The sequence below is a fragment of the Salmo trutta genome, chromosome 36 (assembly GCF_901001165.1).
Source record: "Salmo trutta chromosome 36, fSalTru1.1, whole genome shotgun sequence".
In the NCBI taxonomy this organism is placed as follows: domain Eukaryota; kingdom Metazoa; phylum Chordata; class Actinopteri; order Salmoniformes; family Salmonidae; genus Salmo; species Salmo trutta.
The window spans coordinates 28,537,798-28,547,308 of NC_042992.1; positions in this window are offsets into that span (position 1 = coordinate 28,537,798).

The window sequence follows — 9,511 nt, forward strand, 5'->3', positions numbered from 1 at the left end:
TGTGTCGGGGGGCTAGGGTCAGTCTGTTATATCTGGAGTATTTCTCCTGTCTTATCCGGTGTCCTGTGTGAATTTAAGTATGCTCTCTCTAATTCTCTCTTTCGCTCTTTCTTTCTTTCTCTCTCTCTCTGAGGACCTGAGCCCTAGGACCATGCCTCAGGACTACCTGGCATGATGACTCCTTGCTGTCCCCAGTCCACCTGGCCGTGCTGCTGCTCCAGTTTCAACTGTTCTGCCTGCGGCTATGGAACCCTGACCTGTTCACCGTACGTGCTACCTGTCCCAGACCTGCTGTTTTCAACTCTCTAGAGACAGCAGGAGCGGTAGAGATACTCTCAATGATCTGCTATGAAAAGCCAACTGACATTTACTCTTGAGGTGCTGACTTGTTGCACCCTCGACAACTACTGTGATTATTATTATTTGACCATGGTGGTCATTTATGAACATTTGAACATTTTGGCCATGTTCTGTTATAATCTCCACCCAGCACAGCCAGAAGAGGACTGGCCACCCCTCATAGCCTGGTTCCTCTCTAGGTTTCTTCCTAGGTTTTGGCCTTTTTAGGGAGTTTTTCCTAGCCACCGTGCTTCCTCACCTGCATTGCTTGCTGTTTGGGGTTTTAGGCTGGGTTTCTGTACAGCACTTTGAGATATCAGCTGATGTAAGAAGGGCTATATAAATACATTTGATTTGATTAGGTACACCCATCTAGTACCAGGTCAGACCTCCCTTTTGCATCCAGAACAGCTTGATTTTTTTTGTTGGCATGGATTCTACACGGTGCGGCGTTCAAACATTGCTCAACTGGTATCAAGGGACTCAACATGCCAGGAAAACATTCCCCACACCATTACACCACTGCCACCAGCCTGTACCGTGACAACAGGCAGGATGGGGCCATGGACTCATGCTGCTTAAGCCAAATCCTGACTTTGCCAACTGCATGACGCAACAGGAACCGGGATTCTTCAAACCAGGCAATGTTTTTCCACACCTCAATTGTTCAGTGTTGGTGATCGCATGCCCATTGGAGCCTCTTCTTGTTTTTAGCAGATAGGAGTGGAACCTGGTGTGGTCGTCTGCTGCAATAGCCCATCCGTGACAAGAACCAACAAGTTGTGCGTTCCAAGATGCAGTTCTGGATCTTCTTATTTTGGCCCCGTTAGTTTGCACGATTCTTGATATTCTCCTTCGACCTCTCTCATCAACGTGCTGTTTTCGCCCACTGGACTGCCACTGACTGGATGATTTTTGTTTGTTGGAAAATTCTCGATAAACACTAGACACTGTCGTGTGTGAAAAGCCCAGGAGGCCAGCCGTTTCGAAGATACTGGAACCGACGATCATACCAATCTCAAAGTCGCTTAGGTCACTCATTTTCCCCAGTCTAATATTAAATCGAACACTAACTGAATGCCTCGATGTCTGTCTGCCTGCTTTATATAGCAAGCCATGGCTACATGACTCACTGTCTGTAGAAGTGAACCACTTTCGTGAAAGGGGTGGTGTACCATATAAACTGCCCACTAAGTGTATATATACAGTATATATACAGTGTGTATATATATATACACTGCTCAAAAAAATAAAGGGAACACTTAAACAACACATCCTAGATCTGAATGAAAGAAATAATCTTATTAAATACTTTTTTCTTTACATAGTTGAATGTGCTGACAACAAAATCACACAAAAATAATCAATGGAAATCCAATTTATCAACCCATGGAGGTCTGGATTTGGAGTCACACTCAAAATTAAAGTGGAAAACCACACTACAGGCTGAGCCAACTTTGATGTAATGTCCTTAAAACAAGTCAAAATGAGGCTCAGTAGTGTGTGTGGCCTCCACGTGCCTGTATGACCTCCCTACAACGCCGGGGCATGCTCCTGATGAGGTGGCGGATGGTCTCCTGAGGGATATCCTCCCAGACCTGGACTAAAGCATCCGCCAACTCCTGGACAGTCTGTGGTGCAACGTGGCGTTGGTGGATGGAGCGAGACATGATGTCCCAGATGTGCTCAATTGGATTCAGGTCTGGGGAACGGGCGGGCCAGTCCATAGCATCAATGTCTTCCTCTTGCAGGAACTGCTGACACACTCCAGCCACATGAGGTCTAGCATTGTCTTGCATTAGGAGGAACCCAGGGCCAACCGCACCAGCATATGGTCTCACAAGGGGTCTGAGGATCTCATCTCGGTACCTAATGGCAGTCAGGCTACCTCTGGCGAGCACATGGAGGGCTGTGCGGCCCCCCAAAGAAATGCCACCCCACACCACAACTGACCCACTGCCAAACCGGTCATGCTGGAGGATGTTGCAGGCAGCAGAATGTTCTCCACGGCGTCTCCAGACTCTGTCACGTCTGTCACGTGCTCAGTGTGAACCTGCTTTCATCTGTGAAGAGCACAGGGCGCCAGTGGCGAATTTGCCAATCTTGGTGTTCTCTGGCAAATGCCAAACGTCCTGCACGGTGTTGGGCTGTAAGCACAACCCCCACCTGTGGACGTCGGGCCCTCATACCACCCTCATGGAGTCTGTTTCTGACCATTTGAGCAGACACATGCACATTTGTGGCCTGCTGGAGGTCATTTTGCAGGGCTCTGGCAGTGCTCCTCCTGCTCCCCCTTGCACAAAGGCGGAGGTAGCGGTCCTGCTGCTGGGTTGTTGCCCTCCTACGGCCTCCTCCACGTCTCCTGATGTACTGGCCTGTCTCCTGGTAGCGCCTCCATGCTCTGGACACTACGCTGACAGACACAACAAACCTTGCCACAGCTCGCATTGATGTGCCATCCTGGATGAGCTGCACTACCTGAGCCACTTGTGTGGGTTGTAGACTCCGTCTCATGCTACCACTAGAGTGAAAGCACCGCCAGCATTCAAAAGTGACCAAAACATCAGCCAGGAAGCATAGGAACTGAGAAGTGGTCTGTGGTCTCCACCTGCAGAACCACTCCTTTATTGGGGGTGTCTTGCTAATTGCCTATAATTTCCACCTGTTGTCTATTCCATTTGCACAACAGCATGTGCAATTTATTGTCAATCAGTGTTGCTTCCTAAGTGGAGAGTTTGATTTCACAGAAGTGTGATTGACTTGGAGTTACATTGTGTTGTTTAAGTGTTCCCTTTATTTTTTTGAGCAGTGTATATATATATATATATACACACAGTTTACACTGAGTGTACAAAACATTATGGACACCTGCTCTTTCCATGACATAGACTGACCAGGGGAATCCAAGTAAAAGCTATGATCCCTTATTGATGTCACTTGTTAAATCCACTTCAATCAGTGTAGATGAAGGGGAGGAGACGGTTAAAGAAGGATTTTTAAACCTTGAGACAATTGAGACATGGATTGTGTAAGTGTGCCATTCAGAGGATGAATGGGCATGACAAAAGATTTAAGTGCCTTTGAGTGGGGTATGGTAGTAGATGTCAGGCGCACCGGTTTGCAGCGCTGCTTATTCTTTCAAGCTCATCAGTTTCCCGTGTGTATCAAAAATGAACAGGACATCCAGCCAACTTGACACAACTGTGGGAAGCATTGGAGTCAACAAGGGCCAGCATTCCTGTGGAACGCTTCCGACACCTTGTAGAGTCTGTGCCCTGGCAAATTGAGGCTGTTCTAAGGGCAAAGGGGGATGTAACACAATATTAAGAAGGTGTACTCAACGCTTTGTACACTTAACACCATAATGACTAAGGAAAAACAGGTTATTAGAATTTTGGGCATTTACATAAGTATTCAGACCCTTTACCCAGTACTTTCTTTTCTGAAGCACCGTTGGCAGTGATTACAGTCTCAAGTCTTCTTGGGTATGACACTACAAGCTTGGCACACCTTTTTTTGGGGAGTTTCTCCAATTCTTCTCTGCAGATCCTCTCAAGCTCTGTCAGGTTGGATGTGTGGCCTCGCTAGCCTCTGCTAGCTTGTTAGCCCCGGCCTACTAATTGCTAGCTTGTTTGCACCGGCCTGCTACATGTCTGAATCTGTCCCCAGCCAGCCCAACCACTCACTGGACCCATATGTTCACTTGGCTACACATGCCTCTCTCTAATATCAATATGCCTCGTCCATTACTTTCCTGGTTAGTGATTACTGTCTTATTTCATTGTAGAGCCTCTAGCCCTGCACAATATGCCTTAACCAACCATGTTGTTCCACCTCCTTCATATGCGATGACATCACCTGGTTTAAACGTCTCTAGAGACTATATCTCTCTCATCATTACTCAATGCCTAGGTTTACCTCCAATGTACTCACATCCTACCTTACCTTTGTCTGTACACTATGCCTTGAATCTATGCTATCGTGCCCAGAAACCTGCTCCTTTTACTCTCTGTTCCGAACGTGCCAGACGGCCAGTTCGTATAGTCTTTAGCCGTACCCTTATCCTATTTCTTCTATGTTCCTCTGGTGATATATAGGTTAATCCAGGTCCTGCAGTGCCTAGCTTCACTCCCACTCCCCAGGTGCTCTCATTTGTTGACTTCTGTAACCATAAAAGCCTTGGTTTCATGCATGTTAACATTAGAAGCCTACTCCCAAAGTTTGTTTTACTCACTGCTTTAGCACACTCTGCCAACCCGGATGTCTTAGCCGTGTCTGAATCCTGGCTTAGGAAAACCACCAAAAACCCTGAAATCTCCATCCCTAACTATAACATTTCTGCCAACATAGAATTGCCAAAGGGGGCGGTGTTGCAATCTACTGCAAAGATAGCCTGCAGAGTTCTGTATTACTATCCAAGTCTGTACCCAAACAATTCGAGCTTCTACTTCTAAAAATTCACCTTTCCAGAAACAAATCTCTCACTGTTGCCACTTGCTATAGACCACCCTCTGACCCCAGCTGCGCCCTCGACACCATATGTGAATTGATTGCACCCCATCTATCTTCTGAGCTCGTGCTACTAGGTGACATAAACTGGGACATGTTTAACACCTCGGCCATCCTACAATCTAAGCTTGATGCCCTCAATCTCACACAAATTATCAATGAACCTACCAGGTACAACCCAAAATCCATAAACACGGGCACCCTCATAGATATCATCCTAACTAGCTCGCCCTCTAAATACACCTCTGCTGTTTTCAATCAAGATCTCAGTGATCACTGCCTCATTGCCTGCATCCGTAATGGGTCTGCGACCAAACGACCACCCCTCATCGCTGTCAAACGCTCCCTAAAACACTTCTGTGAGCAGGCCTTTCTAATCGACCTGGCCGGGGTATCCTGGAATGACATTGACCTCATCCCGTCAGTAGAGGATGCCTGGTTATTCTTTAAAAGTGACTTCCTCACATTCTTAAATAAGCATGCCCCATTCAAAAAATGTAGAACTAGGAATAGATATAGTCCTTGGTTCACTCCAGACCTGTCTGCCCTTGACCAGCACAAAAACATCCTGTGGCGTTCTGCATTAGCATCGAATAGCCCCCGTGATATGCAACTTTTCAGGGAAGTTAGGAACAAATATACACAGGCAGTTAGGAAAGCTAAGGCTAGCTTTTTCAAACAGAAATGTGCATCCTGTAGTACAAACTCCAAAAAGTTCTGGGACACTGTAAAGTCCATGGAGAATAAGAGCACCTCCTCCCAGTTGCCCACTGCTCTGAGGCTAGGAAACACTGTCACCACCGATAAATCCATTAGAATTGAGAATTTCAATAAGCATTTCTCTACGGCTGGCCATGCTTTCCACCTGGCTGCCACTACCCCGGTCAACTACCCGGCACCCTCCACAGCAACCCGCCAAAGCCCCCACCATTTCTACTTCATCCAAATCCAGATAGCTGATGTTCTGAAAGAGCTGCAAAATCTGCACCCCTACAAATCAGCTGGGATGGACAATCTGGACCCTCTCTTTCTAAAATTATCTGCCGAAATTGTTGCAACCCCTATTACTAGCCTGTTCAACCTCTCTTTCGTATCGTCTGAGATTCCCAAAGATTGGAAAGCTGCCGCGGTCATCCCCCTCTTCAAAGGGGGTGACACTCTAGACCCAAACTGCTACAGACCTATATCTATCCTACCCTGTCTTTCTAAGGTCTTCGAAAGCCAAGTTAACAAACAGATTACCGACCATTTAGAATCTCACCGTACCTTCTCCGCTATGCAATCTGGTTTCAGAGCTGGTCATGGGTGCACCTCAGCCATGCTCAAGGTCCTAAACGACATCATAACCGCCATCGATAAGAGACATTACTGTGCAGCCGTATTCATCAACCTGCCAAGGCTTTCAACTCTGTCAATCACCACATTCTTATCGGCAGACTCGACAGCCTTGGTTTCTCAAATGATTGCCTCGCCTGGTTTACCAACCACTTCTCTGATAGAGTTCAGTGTGTCAAATCGGAGGGCCTGTTGTCCGGACCTCTGGCAGTCTCTATGGGGGTGCCACAGGGTTCAATTCTCTGGCCGACTCTCTTCTCTGTATACATCAGCTCTTGCTGCTGGTGATTCTCTGATCCACCTCTACGCAGACGACACCATTCTGTATAATTCTGGCCCTTCTTTGGACACTGTGTTAACTAACCTCCAGATGAGCTTCAATGCCATACAACTCTCCTTCCGTGGCCTCCAACTGCTCTTAAATGGAAGTAAAACTAAATGCATGCTATTCAATCGATCACTGCCCGCACCTGCCTGCCCGTCCAGCATCACTACTCTGGACGGCTCTGACTTAGAATACGTGGACAACTACAAATACCTAGGTGTCTGGTTAGACTGTAAACTCTCCTTCCAGACTCACATTAATTATCTCCAATCCAAAATGAAATCTAGAATCGGCTTCCTATATCGCAACAAAGCATCCTTCACTCATGCTGCCAAACATACCCTCGTAAAACTGACCATCCTACCGATCCTCGACTTCGGCGATGTCATCTATAAAATAGCCTCCAACACTCTACTCAACAAATTGGATGCAGTCTATCACAGTGCCATCCGTTTTGTCACCAAAGCCCCATACACTACCCACCACTGCGACCTGTACACTCTCGTTGGTTGGCCCTCGTTTCATACTCGTCGCCAAACCCATTGGCTACAGGTTATCTACAAGTCTCTGCTAGGTAAAGCCCCGCCTTATCTCAGCTCACTGGTCACCATAGCAGCACCCACTCATAGCACTCGCTCCAGCAGGTATATTTCACTGGTCACCCCCAAAGCCAATTCCTCATTTGGTCGCCTTTCCTTCCAGTTCTCTGCTGCCAATGACTGGAACAAACTGCAAAAATCACTGAAGCTGGAGACTCATATCTCCCTCAAAAGCTTTAAGCACCAGCTGTCAGAGCAGCTCACAGATAACTGCACCTGTACATAGCCCATCTGTAAACAGCCCATCTATCTACCTCATCCCCATACTGTATTTATTTTATTTATCTTGCTCCCTTGCACCCCAGTATCTCTACTTCACATTCATCTTCTGCACATATACCATTCCAGTGTTTAATTGCTATATTGTAATTACTTCACCACCATGGCCTATTTATTGCCTTAACTCCATTATCTTACCTCATTTGCACTCACTGTATATATACTTTTTGTTTTATTTTTTCTACTGTATTATTGACTGTATGTTTTGTTTATTCCATGTGTAACTCTGTGTTGTTGTATGTGTCGAATTGCTATGCTTTATCTTGGCCAGGTTGAGGTTGCAAATGAGAACGTGTTCTCAACTAGCCTACCTGGTTAAATAAAGTTAAATTAAAAAATTAAAAAATATATATATTTTGATGTCTCTCCAGAGATGTTCGACTGGGTTCAAGTCCGGGCTCTGGCTTGTCCCGAAGCCATTCCTGCTTTGTCTTGGCTGTGTGCTTAGAATTGTTGTCCTGTTGGAAGTTGAACCTCCTCCCTGGTCTGAGGTCCTGAGCGCTATGGAGCAGGTTTTCGTCAACTATTTCTCTGTACTCTGCTCCGTTCATCTTTCCCTCAATCCTGAGTAGTCTCCCAGTCCCTGTCATTGAAAAACATCCCCACAGCATGACGCTCGCCACCACCATGCTTCACCGTAGGTATGGTGCTAGGTTTCCTCCAGGCATGACCCTTGGCATTCAGGCCAAAAAGTTGAATCTTGGTTTCATCAGACCTGAGAATCTTGTTTCTCATGGTCTGAAAGTCCTTTGGCTTCCGTCTGGCCACTATACCATAAAGGCCTGATTGGTGGAGTGCTGCAGAGATGGTTGTCCTTCTGGATGGTTCTCCCATCTCCACAGAGGAACTCTGGAGCTCTGTCAGAGTGACCATCAGGTTCTTGGTCACCTCACTGATCAAGGCCCTTCTCCCCCGATTGCTCAGTTTGGATGGGGGCCAGCTCTAGGAAGAGTCTTGGTGGCTGCAAACTTCCTCCATTTAAGAATGATGGAGGGGGACCTTCAACGCTGCAGACATGTTTTGGTACCCTTCCCCAAATCTGTGCCTCGACACAATCCTGTTTCTGAGCTCTACGGACAATTCCTTCGACCGCATGGCTTGCTTTTTGCTGTGGGACCTTATATAGACAGGTGTGTGCCTTTCCAAATCATGTCTAATCAATTGACTTTACCACAGGTGGACTCCAATCAAGTTGTAGAAACAAGGATGTTCAATGGAAACAGGATGCACCTGAGCTCATTTCGAGTATCGTCGCAAAGGATCTGAATACTTATGTAAATAAGGTATCTGTTTTTTATTTTCAATACATTTTCAAAAGTTCTAAAAAACTGTTTTCGCTTTGATATTATGGGGCATTGTGGGCCTGTGGAACACTAAAATTGTCACGATCGTCGAAAGGAGCGGACCAAGGCGCAGCGTGCGTATAGTTCCACATATTTTATTTTAAAGTAAACCTTAACAAAAACAACAAAGAATCAACGAACGTCCAGTACAGAGCGCACTAAGGCACTAACTGAAAACAATATCCCACAACACAGGTGGGAACAATAGGCAACTTAAGTATGATCCCCAATTAGAGACAACGATAATCAGCTGCCTCTAATTGGGAACCATACAAATACCAACATAGAAATAAAAACGCTTGAAACCCCCCTAGTCACGCTCTTTATCTGTCTGGATCTCTATGTTCTCTTTCTCTCTCTGTTTCTCTGGTCAAGGCAAACTTTTGGGGATTTACAGTTCCCTCAGGCCAAATCTCATCTAACCTCAGACACTTCAGCTGATGCTGTTGTTCATGTCTGGTATTCACAAAAGAAGACAGAGACCTTGGTTGTGGTGAGCGGTGGTCTGATACACAGCTATCTTTGGGGTGTGTACAGCAGGAGAATAGAAAGCCTTGAGAGGCAGGGATTTGGGCTGTGTGCCTTGTTTGTACCCAGACCCAAGAGATTCAGTTGAAATGAGATTGAGAAATATATAATGGAAATGATGGAAATATATATTTTTCTCTCTCTCTTCCTCCTCCTTCTATGCCTCTTCCTCCCTCCGTCTCGCTCCCTCCCCCCTACCTCCGTCTCTCTTCATCTCCTCCCTCGCTCCCTCCCTCTCTCTCTCTCTCTCTCTC